The following is a 17,642-nucleotide window of genomic DNA, read 5'->3' as shown; positions in this document are numbered from 1 at the left end:
GATCACGTAACACGTAGAGTCCATCGCACTGCACCGTTTTGTGGATTTTGGCCAGTACGCTGGCTTCTTGTTTTCATCGTGATTGCTTGTGGAGCGCCTCATCGCTTTGTTCTTAGCTGCGTCGCGTTCCTTCACGTCGCCGGGTAAACTTGCGCATGCGCGCGTCAGCAAGCGATTGTTCAACGAAATTGAACGCAGTTTGTCCGCAGCGTCAAGGGCAATAAATAGACAACTTTTTCTTTCTCGTGCGTACGCACGAAATACCGAAACAAGTTGCTGCTGCCAAGGCTCTCGCTCTCCCTGGCCGGGCAACTCGACAGCGGAGGTTATAAATGGTGCACGGCGTCATCGTGCTCTTGCACAGAGAGACAGGGAGACGAGGGTTTTTCTAGGGCCGTCGATTATCTGCAGGTGTGCGTTTCACAAAAGTCGTCGGTTCAGCTATCACCGGAAACTACCGCAGGAAATTAATAATCATCATTATTACACTTTTAAGCCTAGAGCTGAGGTCGAGCTTTTTAGGCACACTGGAGCGGAAGGCTCTGGATTACTTTCGACGACCTCAAATTTTTAAACTTGCACCGTTACCTTGGCTCACGGGAGTTTATTCATTTCCCCTTCATCGATTTGCGGCCGCCGCGGTTGATATGAAAGGCGAAACCTGGTGATGACTAGCCGAACGCCATAGAGTGTGAGCCACCGTAGGGATTAGATTACAGGAAATAGCGCAGGCTGTCCAGCTTGGCAGTGACGACCGGCCGTTATTTTCCAAAACTATAGTTGCAAAAGGCTGTCGCTTTGATCTCGTACCCCGATTATTGCGCGGAGCGCTTCTACCGGAACCGTCCTCGTTTCACGGAATCAGAACGTAACAGATACCGGCCCACACCACAAAGGGAGATGACAGTGTAATCTAGAAGGCTGCTTCTTAAATCTAGCGTCAGCGAGTTATGTGGTTATTTAGCCGTCACGTCGACTAGCACTTTAGGCCGCTTTGTGTTTATTTTATACCAAATATTAACACACATTGTCGTTGCGTGTAACATGTAATACGCGAAGTACTCAGACGGATATGAAAACTGTATGGCAATTTTCACGAAAACAACGCCACCCTGCGGAGGCGCCGTGAACTAGACTAAGAAGTTTCGGCGTGCGCAGAAGCACGTCGTTTACTTCGTTGCGAGTGCTTCGCAGGCATATTCAGTCGTTTTATTATAATTTTCCTTTAGAAACACACCTTACGAGCAATGTTGCATGGACATTTTCATTCCAACGTGATAAACTAGCCGCGATTACGTGACTCTTCTGATGCCAGCAATACATTGAGATCATGGCAGCAGGAAGTTTTCCCACTTTGGTGGGACGCATACAGGGCAATGAGAGTTTTTATCAAGCGCTGAATCTATATATCTAAAAAAACGACAATACTCCTAGACTAAATTAGCGTATGCAGATACGAGGCGCTATTGTTAGCAAACGTCGCTCAGCACACATGACTAACGGGCATGTTTCAAGAGCGAAAAGTTTTGTGTGAGTGTATTTGCTGTAGGAGGACTTAATACACAGCGTGAGTGTATGTTTACATGTTGCTTTATTATCCACGGAAAGGGACGGTAAGTGAACTGATTTCATTAGGATTTCATTACGTTGTAATTATTTTCTACTTCGTTATTGGCCCATGCCCTCGCTGTCGCTGGAACCAGACAATCTAGTGGGCGGAATAAAAAAATCAAGTTTAATCGAAAGAAAAAAGTGGTATAATAACGTGCTTACATTAATTATATGCCCCCGTTTATTACATTCGTTTGTTGTACAAGAGTCTTCATCGTCGACGTGCCTGATTTAAAATTCTCTACAAAGCGCGCGCAACCATATACCGCTCGGCTTTCACGGCGGCCGTCTTCAAATGCCAGACAGCGATTTCTTCCTTATGTCTCGTTTATTCTTTTACACCCTCAAAAAATGGAAGACTGTCTCGCATGAGGTCGACAAACAAGTGCGAGTTTGTTGTGAAGTTTTAAAAGAAGCGCAATTCCATCTAGGCTGCCTAAACGAGCAGTCCTCCGTAATGTCGCCATAATGAATTGCTTGAGACGGCCCCTTTTAAGTCGGGAAAATCGCCAATACGCCCGATGTTTTTCAAGTCTGCTTGCACAGGACAATTCTCTACGCTTTCCGTGTGACATCAGCTATGTTGTTATATCGTTATGCAGCCTCTGTCTTGAGCATTAAATATTGGCCTTCATCTGTACCGGGAGGTACCTTTAGCACATAGCACATGCAACCTTTAAAATTATGTGTGCAGTCACGTGGAGCCAGCCCGCAACCTACCGAAATTAAATTACAAAGAATAGCATGAACACCTCACCAGAAAATGGAAAATCACTATTGGCGCTCTATGCAAGAATGCTGTGCAGGAGGTTTTACAATCTCAACAAAAATCTTCCTACAGCCACTCCAGTGGTCATGCATTCAAAACACTGCAGAGGAATGATATAGGCGTACAAGGTAGCCGTGACGAACATGACTATGCAACGAGTGTGAGAAGTGAAAATACAATAAATACTACAATGCAACATTTGGATAGAGTCAAGATTCCTCCAGCTAACTTTCGCAACTAGCATTAATTGGTTCTTAATTGCTTTTCATTTAAATTGCGCAGTAAAGGCCTTTACGTATAAGTGCAATTGAAGTGTAGGTTTTGTTTTCGGGTATATTGTTGACCGTACCTGCACAAAGCAGCAAATATGCAAAAAACTTACAGTGTATCAGAACAGGGCACAGTGTACCAGTTTTATCTAAAGTAAAAAAAAAAATATTCCCACTTGAGAAAGTTTCTCATTTTGTTCTTTTAAAGTCTATGTCCTCCATCCGTACGGGCACCTTCGGTCATGTTTGAGCGAACGCCGGTTGAGCTCAACTTCTGTCGAGCGCTACTGCAGGACAATTTTCAAACTTCCTCAACTTTGATCTCTCCAATTTTGCCAGAATACATGAATCGCCATCAAGATTCCGAGCACAGTGGGGAAGTAGTGTCAGCAGCGTCGAGTTTATAGGTCAAGTATGTGCCACAGAACAAATACCGGAAGAAAAAAACAACTACCGGGTTGAAAGCTTTCCAAAACGGATTATTTAACTCAAATGTGGCTGTCTTATATTGTGAGTGAACTTGCAAAGACACGCACCATATCCCTTTGTCACTTGCTCGCTGGAAGGAAGCGAAACAGGGGTGTGTATTCGCGAAATTGAAGTTTACTTTCGCCTGATATGCAATATCAAAGGAACACTCGTAAAATGCCACTTCAAGCGTCGAATATATCTCGACGGATGCACCTCATAAAAAAAGTCGTACTACAAAACAATGTCCGGTTCGATCACGTAAACAATTTTCAATCCCGGTCTAGTTCAGTCAGCATCTCACGGGTCGGTGCCACGAGGTCAAAATACCAGGCGAGTGTTTAACGCATAGTTATTCATTTTTCCAACTTCTCAAGCACAAATCACTTGCGATTAATGAAATGACGAAAAGGCTAGCACCGTGTTTCCTCAGTCTGCTGGGCAAGCCGCAAGAAAAAAAAAAGCTAAATGGAACACATTTCTCGTGCCCATGCACCCTTACTTGTCTCATAAAAAAAAAGAAAGGGAGAAAGTGAGTCGCCTGAGGGCTCAACTATTCGCATGAAGCAAGTGCTAGGAAACGAACTTACGATGGCGGTGCGAGCTTTGCTGCTCAAACGCTACAGACGCGCCCCACAATGTGCTTAAGCCATTCAACGTGCGTGCTCTGAGCCTGCTGTTCAGCCAGCAGGGCTCTGGCGTTGCCCGTGCCAGAACTCACTGCGGGTGCAATGTTAACTAGATGAACTCTGGGCGCCATTACTGAAATCGCCAAAGCCGCCAAGCCGCCACGGCTGCCATTACCTCTCCACCGAAACAAGGTGCTTCAAGAAACAACACCGATTTGCGTTATCATTTTCAAGCCGGCGGTCATTACGGCCGGCGGTGGCCGCTTCAAGGTTGTTCTAAAATGTTCCTGCTGAAGCGGGCCGAGTGTAGCTTTTGCACTGATACGCCTAGTTGAAGAAAAGGACAAATAGAGAGATGTGGGTAAACCATTAGGCCCGGCAAGCGCGAAAGAAAAAAAACGCACAAAAGAAAATGGCGGGCGCTGGTTGGTTTCTAGCGATACCGTCTCTACGGCTCTCGCCGTAACGATATGCCTGGCAGGATACGAGAGCTCCGGCTAAAAAGAAGAAGTAAAAACAGAGAGTATTGATTGCGCCGAAAGTCATGAAATGCGGTGTTGAATTTTCTCTCTAGCTGCTTGGCAACAACTATATCTTTTTCTTTATTCCTCAGAATGTCATAAAACATAGTGACGTCGATAGAACGCATTAATAATTTCCTGAGCGGATGCAAAAACTTCGTGAAAAGTTGACGCTTACTTACTTGCGCAAGTTTCATCGTACGAATTTTGCGGGTGTTTTCTCTCAAATAGCGATTCCGACGTGCACTGAAGCAAAGTGCGTTTGTTTTAAGCAGGCTCCCTTTAATTCAAAAAGAATAATCTTTAAGAATGCCAAAAACAGCGCAATCGTAGAATGAAGACGAAAATAAAAGCTCGGACCTTAATAGAATCGTGATTCTTTCATCGGTTACAGTGATTTTAGGCCAAGGCTGGGAAAAAGCTTTGGCCTAACATATGTGTGTTTTAATATTTCAATATACCTAACCCTGTCTCCAAGCGCAACGATGTTCAAAGCACGCTAATTTTACGAAGTAGAAAGGAAGGATCATTTAACATAACACATTAAAAATATTTCAGCGCTGCATTGCCAATAACTAAAATATTTATGCACTGTGGATTATATTAGAGTCGGGCTGCATTTCCTTGGCCCGTAAGGTGTTCTCCTGGTATTAGCTAAAATAACAGTTTAATTTTCATCAGTACATAACCCAATCGCTGCAAAATGCGCAAATCGTTTGTTTACATTCAAATGCTGAAAAGGTAGTAGATGCTTACACACACACACACACACACACACACACACACACACACACACACACACACACACACACACACACACACACACACACACACACACACACACACACACACACACACACACACACACACACACACACACACACACACACACACACACACACACACACACACACACACACACACACACACACACACACACACACACACACACACACACACACACACACACACACACACACACACACACACACACACACACACACACACACACACACACACACACACACACACACACACACACACACACACACACACACACACACACACACACACACACACACACACACACACACACACACACACACACACACACACACACACACACACACACACACACACACACACACACACACACACACACACACACACACACACACACACACACACACACACACACACACACACACACACACACACACACACACACACACACACACACACACACACACACACACACACACACACACACACACACACACACACACACACACACACACACACACACACACACACACACACACACACACACACACACACACACACACACACACACACACACACACACACACACACACACACACACACACACACACACACACACACACACACACACACACACACACACACACACACACACACACACACACACACACACACACACACACACACACACACACACACACACACACACACACACACACACACACACACACACACACACACACACACACACACACACACACACACACACACACACACACACACACACACACACACACACACACACACACACACACACACACACACACACACACACACACACACACACACACACACACACACACACACACACACACACACACACACACACACACACACACACACACACACACACACACACACACACACACACACACACACGCGCACACGCACACACGCGCACACGCACACGCGCACACGCACGCACACGCACACGCACACGCACACGCACACACACACAGAGAACTTGTGAGCTCACTGAAGAACACACGCACGTTCCTTTCGTTCCTTTTCGATTAAGGTTCCACTGTTGACTGACGTCATTGCGGAGAGTTGTTTTGTCCAACATGCGCCTTCTTTCCCTCGTCAGTTAAAACTTTACTGACGATGTTGTGTTAGCAGGAACCTTGGCGCTATAATTTCAGTTAGGCTTTTAATTTCAAAAAGAGTTTCATATTAGTAGGTTGCCTCAACTGCCTTGAATATGTCGGCTCTGAAATTCCTGCTCCAAGTGTCACAATCTCCCTATAGGCGCTCTCATTCCTTGAGGTAAAAGAGTGGACAGACAATGACCGAAATTAGTAATGGAAACATGTCTTGATTTTGAGCTATCGACCTACAGCAAAGCAGCGAATTTTTGTTAAACTTAGTGATGATAAATTTAAAAAACACATCTTTATTTCTAAATTTATCCGTTCCCTAGAAGCTCCGGGATATATATTTTATACGGAGGGACTGACCGGCTTTTGTAAATGATCTTCTGATCAAAGACGGTTCTAAAATGAGCCCCTCTGGAATAATGCACATTCTCTTGGGGCAAATCATTCCAATTGTTGTGGTTGTTGGCTTCTTCGGACACAGCACGGCCCAAGAATGCGAAAAAAATTATTGAGGTGATTGCAAGGTATAAGCGGCATTTAAGCTCATATGATTGAGAGTTTAAAACATATCTGAAGGAGAAAAGATCACAGAATTTTACGTGGGCATAAAAAACAAGAACTCAGAAAAGCGTGACAAAAGCTCGAACTGTTTTGAGAAAGGTTAACAAGAGAATCTGCCGTTTGCAGTCATCAATGAAGTCTTGAAAATGTTCACTAGCCGCATTCAGCGCGTAGCCCCCGAAGTAAATAAAAACCGTAACCGAGAGATTAAGCCCCAGTCTTGTGAGGGGAATTTCTGCATTCTGCCACCTCGGAAGTGCGAACCGCCGGCAAGAGAATATGTAATGCTCCAGTGTGATACAGCTGCCCCGCACGATTTGCAAAACTTTGTCGGTGTTAGCCCACATGTCCATAAATACGAATTTAGGTAGGGGATTTACCTTAGACTTTTATGTATTTCTTGAGAGTTTTACAATAAAGGGGGATTCTGCAAGGACAGAGACTCATCGACACCTCACACTGCCGAGGTCTCCATGAGCGCGCATTTCAATATCGCCTTGTAGAAAGCAACAGATCTGTGCATTGGCCGGAGATATTTTGGTAACGTTGAAAACGGGACATTGCCAAAATAATGAGCTTAGGGGCGCCATATGTAACAAGTTTACTGAGAGCCGGCTTACGGAAGAAGTCAGCCACCTCGTTTGATAAAACTCCGCAGTGCCCTGAGACCCCGATAAAGTGCATTTCTTTCACATCAAGCGGAAAACAAAAAGCCCAACGGAACAGCTTAAAAGAGCACTCCTTGAGGTTTCGAAAGATAATAAACCAGACAGCCAATCTGGAAGAGCAATGACCTACGGCACATTCTAGGCAATTTTGTTAAGAGGCAATAGAAGCACTAAAAGCAAAGCAAAGAATATCGGTATGTAATCGGAGACAAGACCAGAATGACTTCAAGACAGAGTCTGAAAATAGATCCCGATCTCCGCCTTCGCGCTGCTCCCAGCGGCATCTACAGAGTCGACAGTGTGATGGAGGAAATTCCTACTTGTTCAAATAGCACAGCTATCTGTATATTAGCGGGTAAGTGCCCTCTCTGAATGGAAAAACATAGTAAACAGCGAGATCTACATCCAGCTTTTAAGTAATTCTTCTATTGAAAAGATCTTTGTTTATAGGGGTTTAAAGACCCAAAGCGACTTAGGCTGTGAAGAACGCGGTAGTGAAGGGCTGCGGAAATTTCTACCACCTGGGGTTCCTTAACGTGCACTGACACTGCACAGTACACGGGCCTCTAGAATTTCTCCCCCATCTAAATTCTACCTCCGCGACCGAGATCGAACCAGCGTCTTTTGGGAAGCAGCCGAGCACCATAACCACTGAGCTACCACGGCGGCGTGTATTTCTGTGAAAGAGCAAACCTGAACCGAATTCCCGTAGAGACCTCACCTAGTATTTAGAAAGAATTAGTGCTTCTCGTCGCATAACAAAGTTTTTTTGCTTATCCATGTCAACCGGCAAAGAGCACATTCATATTTAGCAGCATTATATACTCCAAATATGAGGACGCCCACCAAAGCGGGTGTCGTTTGTGACATCCTGATTGCTATCCGACACATTTTATCTGTTCAGTAAGATCGAAGTGATACGTTAATGAGATCGACAACGGGATGTCTGTTTGAAAGACGAGCGTGTCACTTTTGTTCCAATTATGACTAAGTTAATCATGTCCAGCCAGAACTCCAGAGCGTTTAGACGTGCTTGCAACGACTGAACACTGCAGTGTGAATACCCCCTGCCACAGCTAAAAAGCTATGCCGTCCGCTTACACAAAACTGTATTATCTTTTAAAAAAAACAGCGGCTCAAAACTGGCCCCAGTCGCACGCATGTGATCTGAATGTAAGAGTCGGAACAGAAGGTGTCGTCTCGGGTTCGGTCCCGGCCATGGCGGTCGTCGTCCTACTTGTTGTGCGTGCTCACCCGCTCGTAGGATGTAAGCCAGTCTTCTGCTTCGTGGTCGTCAGTCCTGCTGAAGAGGATGGGGTCCCGCCGGCGGAGGGAACCGGAACGCAGTGCTACCGGGCCAACCTGCACAGCCTGATGGAAGGCGTCTGCGGGCATACTGGGGGTTGGTAGCGCGCCGCTACGGAGTTCCAAGGCGTACGAGGACGGCAAACTAAACCCCTGCCAAATGTAACCTACATTGTTGTAGAGAAGTGTCTCAATGGGTGCAAGTGATGAACTGCCAGTCAGCAAAGTTATTTAAACCATTATCGTGGCTGTTTGTTTATCCTGTTTGCCACACAACTAATCAGGTTCACATGCATTGTTCTGTAATTGGAATCCCTCGATTCCCTTAGGAACACCAAAAATGAATCCAATAGTGGGAGCCGCTTTTGCGTGAGCGCACATATGGATTTTCTAAAAAACGTAGGCCTGAGGATGCATTGCAGCATCGGCATTTATCTTTCCTATGAAAGGGAGAATTTGAGAGGCTTACTTGAGTCTTAGCAGTTGCTGAATTGTCACTGTGCATAAAATACATGGTAAGACTGCGGTTGCATCAAGTACAGCTCTAATATGCTTGCTTTAGTTTAATTAGACATAGCTACATCATCGCCTGCACAACTAAACCTAAACATCATGTACTAAACAAGTACCTCGTTAAAAGCACTCAACGAAATTTTTATCAAGATTTGTTGAATAAAATCAGGGACTGTTGAATTCGCTTCATTTTTGGTGTTCCTAAAGGAATCGAGGTATTCAAATAACAGAAGATCGCATGTGAACCTTATTAGTTGTATGTCAGACTGAATTAACAAATAGCCACAGTAATTACTTAGAAAACTTTGCTGATTGGCAGTTCATCACTTGCACACATTGTGTCACTATTGAAGATGAGTACGTAGGCATGAAGCTGAGGCATAGTAGCGTGCGCGCCTTTCCTAATCTTTCCTTCTATCTTTCGACTATCCTACTTTCAGCACGCGCAAGCGGTTGTGGCTCGGCTTGAGCCAGTGGGCAGCCCCGTGCACTTTCCTTTTCATTCTTCCTGACAGCAGCAGCAGCAGCAGCAGCAGCAGCAGCAGCAGTAGCTGAGGTATATCTGCTACGGATCCCATTTGGACCCAAGATATTACACTTATTTCTGGAAATGTGGCGGAATGCTTCAAGCTTGCTTCACCTCCGCCTCAGGTTGGCCCGGTATTGCACTGCCTCCTGGATCGGCCTGGGACATTATAGCGGGCGTCTTTTCTTTCACTCTTTGCTCTCCTCTCTTTCAACTATCCTACTTTCTGCATGTGGCAGCGATTGTGGCTCGGCTTGAGCCAGTGGGTAGACCTGTGCACTTTCCTTTTCGCTCTTCCTATCAGCAGCAGCAGCAGCAGCAGCTGAGGTAAACCGCAATGAATGTATTTTTAGTCGCTACGTGCTCTATGTATATAATTTTCAAGCGCAGCGACTACCATGTAAATAGCGACCCATTCTGTATTGTGCGATGTTCTTGTGTTCTTAGGTCTGACGTGGACACTGTTCATCACTGTTCCGTGCTTTCGTCGTTCATGCGTCTCGTTACCGCTCGTTGCCGTTGTCAAAGCGAAATAAACTTTTTCGAACAGTCCCGTTTACACACTGTTCCATGCTTTGTAATATGAGGTGTGTGTGTATGTGCGCACTATATCCACTACTGGGTGTTTGCAGCACCACGTCAACATGAGCTTGCAGCAAGTAAGTGTGAGCACTGGTCACCTGTTTCTTGAGGCTGAATACGATGCACCCCGCGAATCGCATCGGCAGGGGGCCTTCCGGCGTAGTAGGAACGCATGTATATAATTTTTATGTGCAATGGCAGTTCTCAAGAATGTTCAAAAAATATCTGTAATGAGATAACAATATTTCGCCACAACAACCCTCAATAAAATTTGCACGATATTTCAATGGCCGATATGCTAAAAAAATTCTAGCTCTCCAAGTTTTTTTAACATAAAACAATGTTATTTCAGTGTAATTTCTTAACTATGATCAATAACATTACAAACAATTTTCAACGAAAAATTTGTAAGAATAATCGGCTTATCGCCAATAGCTTCACTATGCACTACTGAGGTTTCGCGTTGTACTAGATTGGCGTCCGTATCGTCACATGAACGACACGGATAGAGAGAAGCGCAGAGAGCATCGTGACTTTGTAAGCATGGGCTACATCTTTGTGGCTATTCGAAAAAAAAAGAAAAAGGACGAGTTGATGTCTGCGCATGCGCAGCGTATACTAATTATATAGCAGTGCGTGAGACGGTTTACTCTCAATTCCGGCAGCTCGCCGCATAGAGATGTTCTACAAACCACCGTCTCAGCTTTTTGCTCTTGCTTACAAAGCGCACATACAGAAAGCAGCTTTGCATTGCAGGAGACAAATTCGAATCTTGATGAAATACAACGATCTGTCAGCTTTACAGCTATGAAGAACTGCGTATCTGCCCACGCAGTTTTACGCACCTTGAACCGATCCTGCGGCATAGCGCTTTTGTTATTGCAGTTGTAGCAGACGAGCCAACGTGAGGCAGTCGTTTTTCTGCTCTTTTAAAAATGTAGCCACAACTACGCGTGCTACTGTATTGCCCTGTCAGTACGGAGCGACACGTGATGCCGGGTTCCTTTTGGCTGCAATTTAGACCTCTGCCTTATTTTTTGTTCCGGCATAGAAATCTCGGAAGCTCTTTGCCTCATAAGTATCAGGGCCGGAAATGAGCTCCAATGTGTTGTGTTTGTAGTATATGTACACTCTAAACGCGCATACTCCTATATGAGATAAAAAAAAAACGTAGTAAGATGTTCTCTAACGCATTCCTTCTTATAAAAGAAGTGTGCTGGAGGTTAGCTTACTCCATTTTTACGCCTTTCTGTTTAGAGTTCAATAATCATCTCTCGATCACTTGGTGTAGCTGATGCTCCCGGGATGACGTCGAATTTCTCTCGGAATGTATTTTCGTCAGCCTACGACAGGCACCAGCACACGTTAGTGAGAAAGGCGGACTGCGCACTGGTCTTTTACTAAATCCAGAAATTTTCATTTAATTTGTTGCGAGAAACTCCAGGTGTGTCCTGTGCAGGCTGAGAGGAAGAGCGTGTAAGGGTGCGCGTTACAACGGAGCGTATCGGCAGCAACGCGTTTCGCGGGCAAGCAAGGGCAAGGGTTGAAAGAGGGGATTGGGTGGAGGAGGAGGAGAGGCAGCTGGAAAAAGCGGAGACCCCGAGATGCTTTCGTGATCAGCGGTGATCAATCGCAGAGGCGTGAGACACCTCCCCTCGCGAAACCAGAGCCGATCAATTTGGGAACGTGGCCGATTTTTGCGGTCCTCTTTTGTTTCCCTTGCTTCCCCTAAGTGGGCGTAACAAGTCCAGGTGTATCGCTCTCTGGCCTCTTTTCACTGGTCTTTACTTTCTTTTTTTCATAGCCTTTCTCCCTCTACCTACCTCTCTTCGGATTTTCGCCCCAAGTTGCACGGGCCCTGACGGGCCGCTAATGGGATTGATTAGGCGAATACCGGCGGATCACGTATTCTCCGGTCGAATAAATTATTACACTCGCTACTTTTGTGAGCGAAACGTAGAGGCATAACCGGGGAAGGTGAAAACTTTCTGGACAACGATGTGGTTAACTGGGTGCGATCAGCGGCGATGACGAATGACGTATATTTGGCGCTCATACCCGTACACAGTTGTGATTGCTAATGCGTTTCTTTAGACGCTTTCTTTTTTGTGGCCATGAGCGGGAATTGGTCATAACTGAATCAATTTAATGAAATTAAAACAAATTATCATTGTTGCCGAATGTGTCATTCATTCACGGTGCTTGCATCACACTCTGGTGACTATGCTTAACATAAAACACTTATGACTATTCTTAGCACACACGCACACATGCACCGCCATGTAGCAGTAGCTTTAAACTAAAGATGCACGAGATCACATCACTCCATGTCAAATGTCTAAGTAATTTTACGGTATTTTCGTATCCTCTCTGCCTCGTTCACGCAAACAATCGTCTGAGCCCTTTTACTTCTCATTTCACCACAAATTAATTTCACCTCCAAATTCGCTGCCCTTGTGAGTCCTCTTTTATAACCGTATAAAAAATAACAACAACAAATGTCTTCAGTCACAAGTACCGCCTATATATATCAACAAATTCTTCCATAGCATGCGACCGCAGGAACACGGTTGCACGCACAAAAGCAAGCACATTCTTTATTTGGGTGCAAGAAGCCTCTCGTTGTTACCGGACTCGCCTGGAACAAAGGAGCGGCACTAAAGAGACAAGCTTGTGTTATGCAAGCATAATCCCTTCTTGTTTACACCTTTGTTGAAGGAGCGCGATTTTTCACGCTGATAAACATGTCATTTATTTTCCTGGGCTCTTGCTTGCCTGAAAGGGCACTACTTGGGATTCATATGCGCAGCGTGAAAAATGTTTCTCGCTTCCATCCCCCTACATCTCCCGCCAGCATTCATGAAGCTCAGCAAAGACATTTAAACATTCTTGCTACACTCTAAACACTGATACCACTATACTGGAGTAAAAACGGCGTAAACTGTCCTCTAGCGCCCTCTGGAAGACAGCTTACTTCCCTTTTTAATCCTTTCTGCTAAGAGCGTAGGAATAAATTGTCACTCGAGTGCAACGTGACATCGCGGCGCATGCACAAGGTTGTTGAGAACGGAAGACGATTAAGATTTTATTTTTTTGCAAACCAGAATTATTTAACTAGCCTTGAATTGAACTAATTTTCTACCCCAAAATTAGTGTTTTAAAATTGTAGTTTGATAGTGCGCCGGGCTTCAGACACTTGTAGAAACAAGACGTCCTTAATTCATTCGAAAAAGCTTTTTTCATCTATTATTAAGTGACTGCAAACCTCGCCTTGTCACCCAGCGAATGGGATCACTCCAGGATGAGTTGCAACGAGTAGAGCTAGAAGCCAGCCTCAAGAATACACGTGGTATACCTTATTAACATCGCTGCACTAAGCCAAACCACACGCTATAGCCGACGCTGCTGTAGCGGATTTTATTTTTAGAGAGGAAACAATAGCTATTACTTAGGTGCAATGTTTACGCTGATCTAGTGTATTCAAAAGCACGGAACATCTAAACGAACATACACATGCGACGAATTCGACTGAACGTGTAAGTGAAGAAATAGGGGTAAGCCATAAAGGGACGGAAAAAGGAAAAAATAAACATAGATGTCGGTAAATAATGTTGGTGTAGGACTTCTATAACAGTGCTTGTTCGCGAAAATAACGCACTTTATGTCCTAGAACACAAGTGGCACTTTGTCAGTGATAAAAACAATCATTAAGAAAGGAGCGAATTTCGGAAACGGTTTATTGAAACCGTGTTATTGTTCATTGATAAGCAATTTCAAAACAGTTCACTGCTGCCCTAGTTGGTACATTATAAAAGTATTTTAGTACGAAGACTATACACACTTGTTGTCTTCTTCGTTTTGTGTAGTATTTGCACTAAAACCCCTTTGTAATAGCAGCCGCGGCGGTGGCTGAGTGGTTATGGCGCTCGGCTGCTGGCCCGAAAGACGCGGGTTCGACCCCGGCCGTGGCGGTCGAATTTCGATGGAGGCGAAATTCTAGAGGCCCGTATGCTGTGCGATGTCAGTGCACGTTAAAGAACCCCAGGTGGTCGAAATTCCCGGAGCCCTTCACTACGGCGTCTGTCATAGCCTGAGTCGTTTTGGGACGTCAAACCTCCATAAACCTTAGTAATAGCACAACAAACACACGGGGGCGAAAAAGAAAATAATAAGAGCACAAGGGTGCTCATTTGCCGCTTTTATTTTGTTCCTCGTCCTACGAATGTTCACATGTATTATTTTCTAGCCCGAACACTCATACGGCTGATTTGTTGAAAACCACCATCCGCGTGCGTTCGCAGCCCTACGGCTGATTTGTTGAAAACCACTGTTGTGCTCAATTTCTGATTCACACACAAAACGTGGCAATTGCGCATAAAATTAAACGAATAAACCACCTATACACACGCTGTCATACTTCTATTATCGACTAGAAAACCACGGCCTTTTAACTCATGCGGTTTCCTGTCACTCGGCCTCGGATATTACCGCCACCTTTGCATCACAATCGGGTCTCAAATTTTGTGCTTGGAAAATTATACACGAGTCATTAACTGGCCGCTTCGATTTTGGCTCTCTGGGCAAAACAAGAGGTCACATGGACAGTGGATCTGATCCATCCTATCGCTTCCAAGGGTGGTGAAGCCTACTCAAGCACCGCACGACATTTGCTAAGGACGGTCTTGTAACTGCGGCTTGTTTATCAAGTTCACTGTCAGTATCTGACAAGGACCCAACGGGATCGGCTTGAAGACGTCAGTTACGAGATAAGGAAATCGTCACTGTCGCCCCCGTATCAGCTCATTATCATGCGATATAAACATGCACAACTCAACACATTACACTTTTGCAAGAGCGCCATTAGTATGCAGATGGCTTGGCAGACGTTCTCTTCTTCATTGCTGACCCCGCTGAATTTTCTACAGGTTACACTGACGCTAAGACCACAGTTATCGAAACACTGTTTTTTTGTGTGTGTGTGTTCAAAAAAAGATTTTATTAATATACTGCAAGCAGGAAAAAATCACAGGACGGTCGCTAGTGTGCTACGCGTATGTTTGACTCTTAGCTGTGGTGTGACAGCAAAGAATTTTTCCCATAGATGTTTTGTGTTTGTTTCTTTTTCTCGCAGTCACTTGTCTAGAACTGCAGTGATGCCCTGCATTGGGTTTCAGTGGGTTCTGGTGGGTTTTGGTTGGTTCGAAACCCACCGCCTCCCGCTGTCGAGGCGGACGCCAAGCTACTAGACAACACGTTCCCTTCCCTCTTTCTCCCTCTTTCTTCTCTTTCCCCTCCAATTTGCCACCCGTCGCCTCCCACCTTCCCTCATATCCCTAAATGTGGAGAGAGAAGTTCCCCCTCTGCACTTTTACGCCTGCCAATGAAGGCCGGTGACAAGGAACAAGTGGCAGGTGGCGCTGCGGACGCCGGCGCCTCCGCTGACGAAGTTGACGACGACGGCACAAAATTGAGGAACGGCCTAATAGGAACCCTGCCCTTGCGTCTTCCAATCTATCAGACTACGTACTATTACTACTCCTTTTCCCGTCAAAACGTTCCTGTATCCAGCAATTAACCGCCTGTGTCTTGGCCACACCCCCGCAGTGGGTATATGCGAGCACTGTTGAGGCCAACGAACCAACCTAATAGGCGCCAACGCTCAAAAAGTACTATCATGGGAGACCGCAGAGCCACTTTTCTAAATGGCACTCCAGCAACGCAACCATTACAAAGAAACACCACTCTCATCACCAGCTCGCTCACTGCGCTATTATTTCGTCCCGCAGTGTTTTTCGTGTCCATATTTGCTGCAGGCATGTAAAGAACACAACCAATCTCCGCAAAGTCATTTGTACATTTTCTAGGTCTTGAATTGACCCCTAGCGATGTTTGAAAAACAAGAAGAAACTGCCTACCCAAAACACTGTCCATTTTTTCTAGCTCTAAGTGTCATTCAACGGCGCGACGCTTACCCTACTGGAAGCGACCGTGGACTGACCCGTCAGCGACCGACGAGCAAACGGAACATGTTTTAGCAGAGGCCTGTGCTTAAGTCCACACGACTACTTTTCAATGTGGCGTGCAGCGAGCAGCTCGTTTTACCTGCATAGATACGTGTGTGTACGATAATACACGTGGACACGCCATTGTCAGCGGTGAAAGGGAGGGTGCTTAGATGAAGGCCGACATATTTTTCGAGTTTACATGAGGCGTGTAACGCGTGCAAACCAGCAGTCTAGGTTAGATTCGTTTCTGACTGCCTGTTGACACTATAATCGATACCACAACGCTCAGTGTGACTGGCCACAGTAGAGATTATCGCATTGCATCTGCATGGCCTCATTGTATTTAGCAGTTTCCTAATGAGCTGACGCCGGCGAATTGAAAACTGTGAGGTGTGTTTCTGTCCTTTGTCCGTCGTCTTGGTGTGCGCTACCTGTCATGCCAAGTAAACTGTTATCGCTTACGAAGGCATACAAACCACTCAGCAAACCTGACCGCAGATTTGCAAAGCTGTACGTAAGCACTTTCTCAGAGTCAATCGATAGATGGCTGGACTGGATTTCTGCGTTTACTGATTCTCAAGGGCAACCGAAATATAATGTGCATGGATTCTACGCTCTTGCTTATTACTGCGGAGAATATTTTAAGAATAGCTAAAAGCCCCCATTAATAATGAGCCAGTGTTAAAAGCGTGTACCTTACAAACACCACTGTGAGTCCCTCATATCAATGAAATCTCGTGGTGCTATGCAACCCAGGAGAGGCGCCAGAAAATCTGGGGCCGCATTGTGCATGTCCTTCGTTCACTGGAGCGGTGCGCCCTCGGCTGTGCTCTTGGCTACCCCACACAGGCGGCCAAATTACAGAGGCATATGGCTAATTAAGTATATGTGTGTGGCAAAACTGTAGTTGCCACCATTTTTTCGATGAACAAGGTTTAAAAATTGCATTGTGGAATTTATAACCCCCCTTCTTCTCACAACCACCCGCAACTTCCACCCTGCCATGGACATGGTGACATGGGCTGACATGGCTGATCAGGTCCCGGCTGCGAGCCAGCCGCAAACCGCTAATGCCACTGAAAAATTGACATTAGAGTTAAATACATCTTAGCGGAAAACAACCGGTACGCGATGAAGTTTCCCTGAGCTTGTGCGGAAAGGTTCGTTACTCTAATAACCCAATCCAAGACATGGAGAAACGCAGCCAAGGACGGCAGATATTCAGATGGAAAAGTGAGGCGAAAATTTGCTGGGGGGGGTGGGGGTATGCTGCAT

The 17,642-nt window shown here is 45.4% G+C and overlaps 1 pseudogene; it reads left to right on the top strand.

Annotated features, from left to right (window-relative positions):
• The first annotated feature begins 9,812 nt into the window (after positions 1-9,812).
• Positions 9,813-9,948, top strand: LOC144126400 (U2 spliceosomal RNA; annotated as a pseudogene).
• Positions 9,949-17,642: the final 7,694 nt, after the last annotated feature.

This window comes from Amblyomma americanum, chromosome 3, assembly GCF_052857255.1.
Source record: "Amblyomma americanum isolate KBUSLIRL-KWMA chromosome 3, ASM5285725v1, whole genome shotgun sequence".
NCBI lineage: Eukaryota > Metazoa > Arthropoda > Arachnida > Ixodida > Ixodidae > Amblyomma > Amblyomma americanum.
The sequence above is the reverse complement of the archived record's forward strand: the minus strand, read 5'-3'. Positions and strand labels throughout refer to the sequence as shown.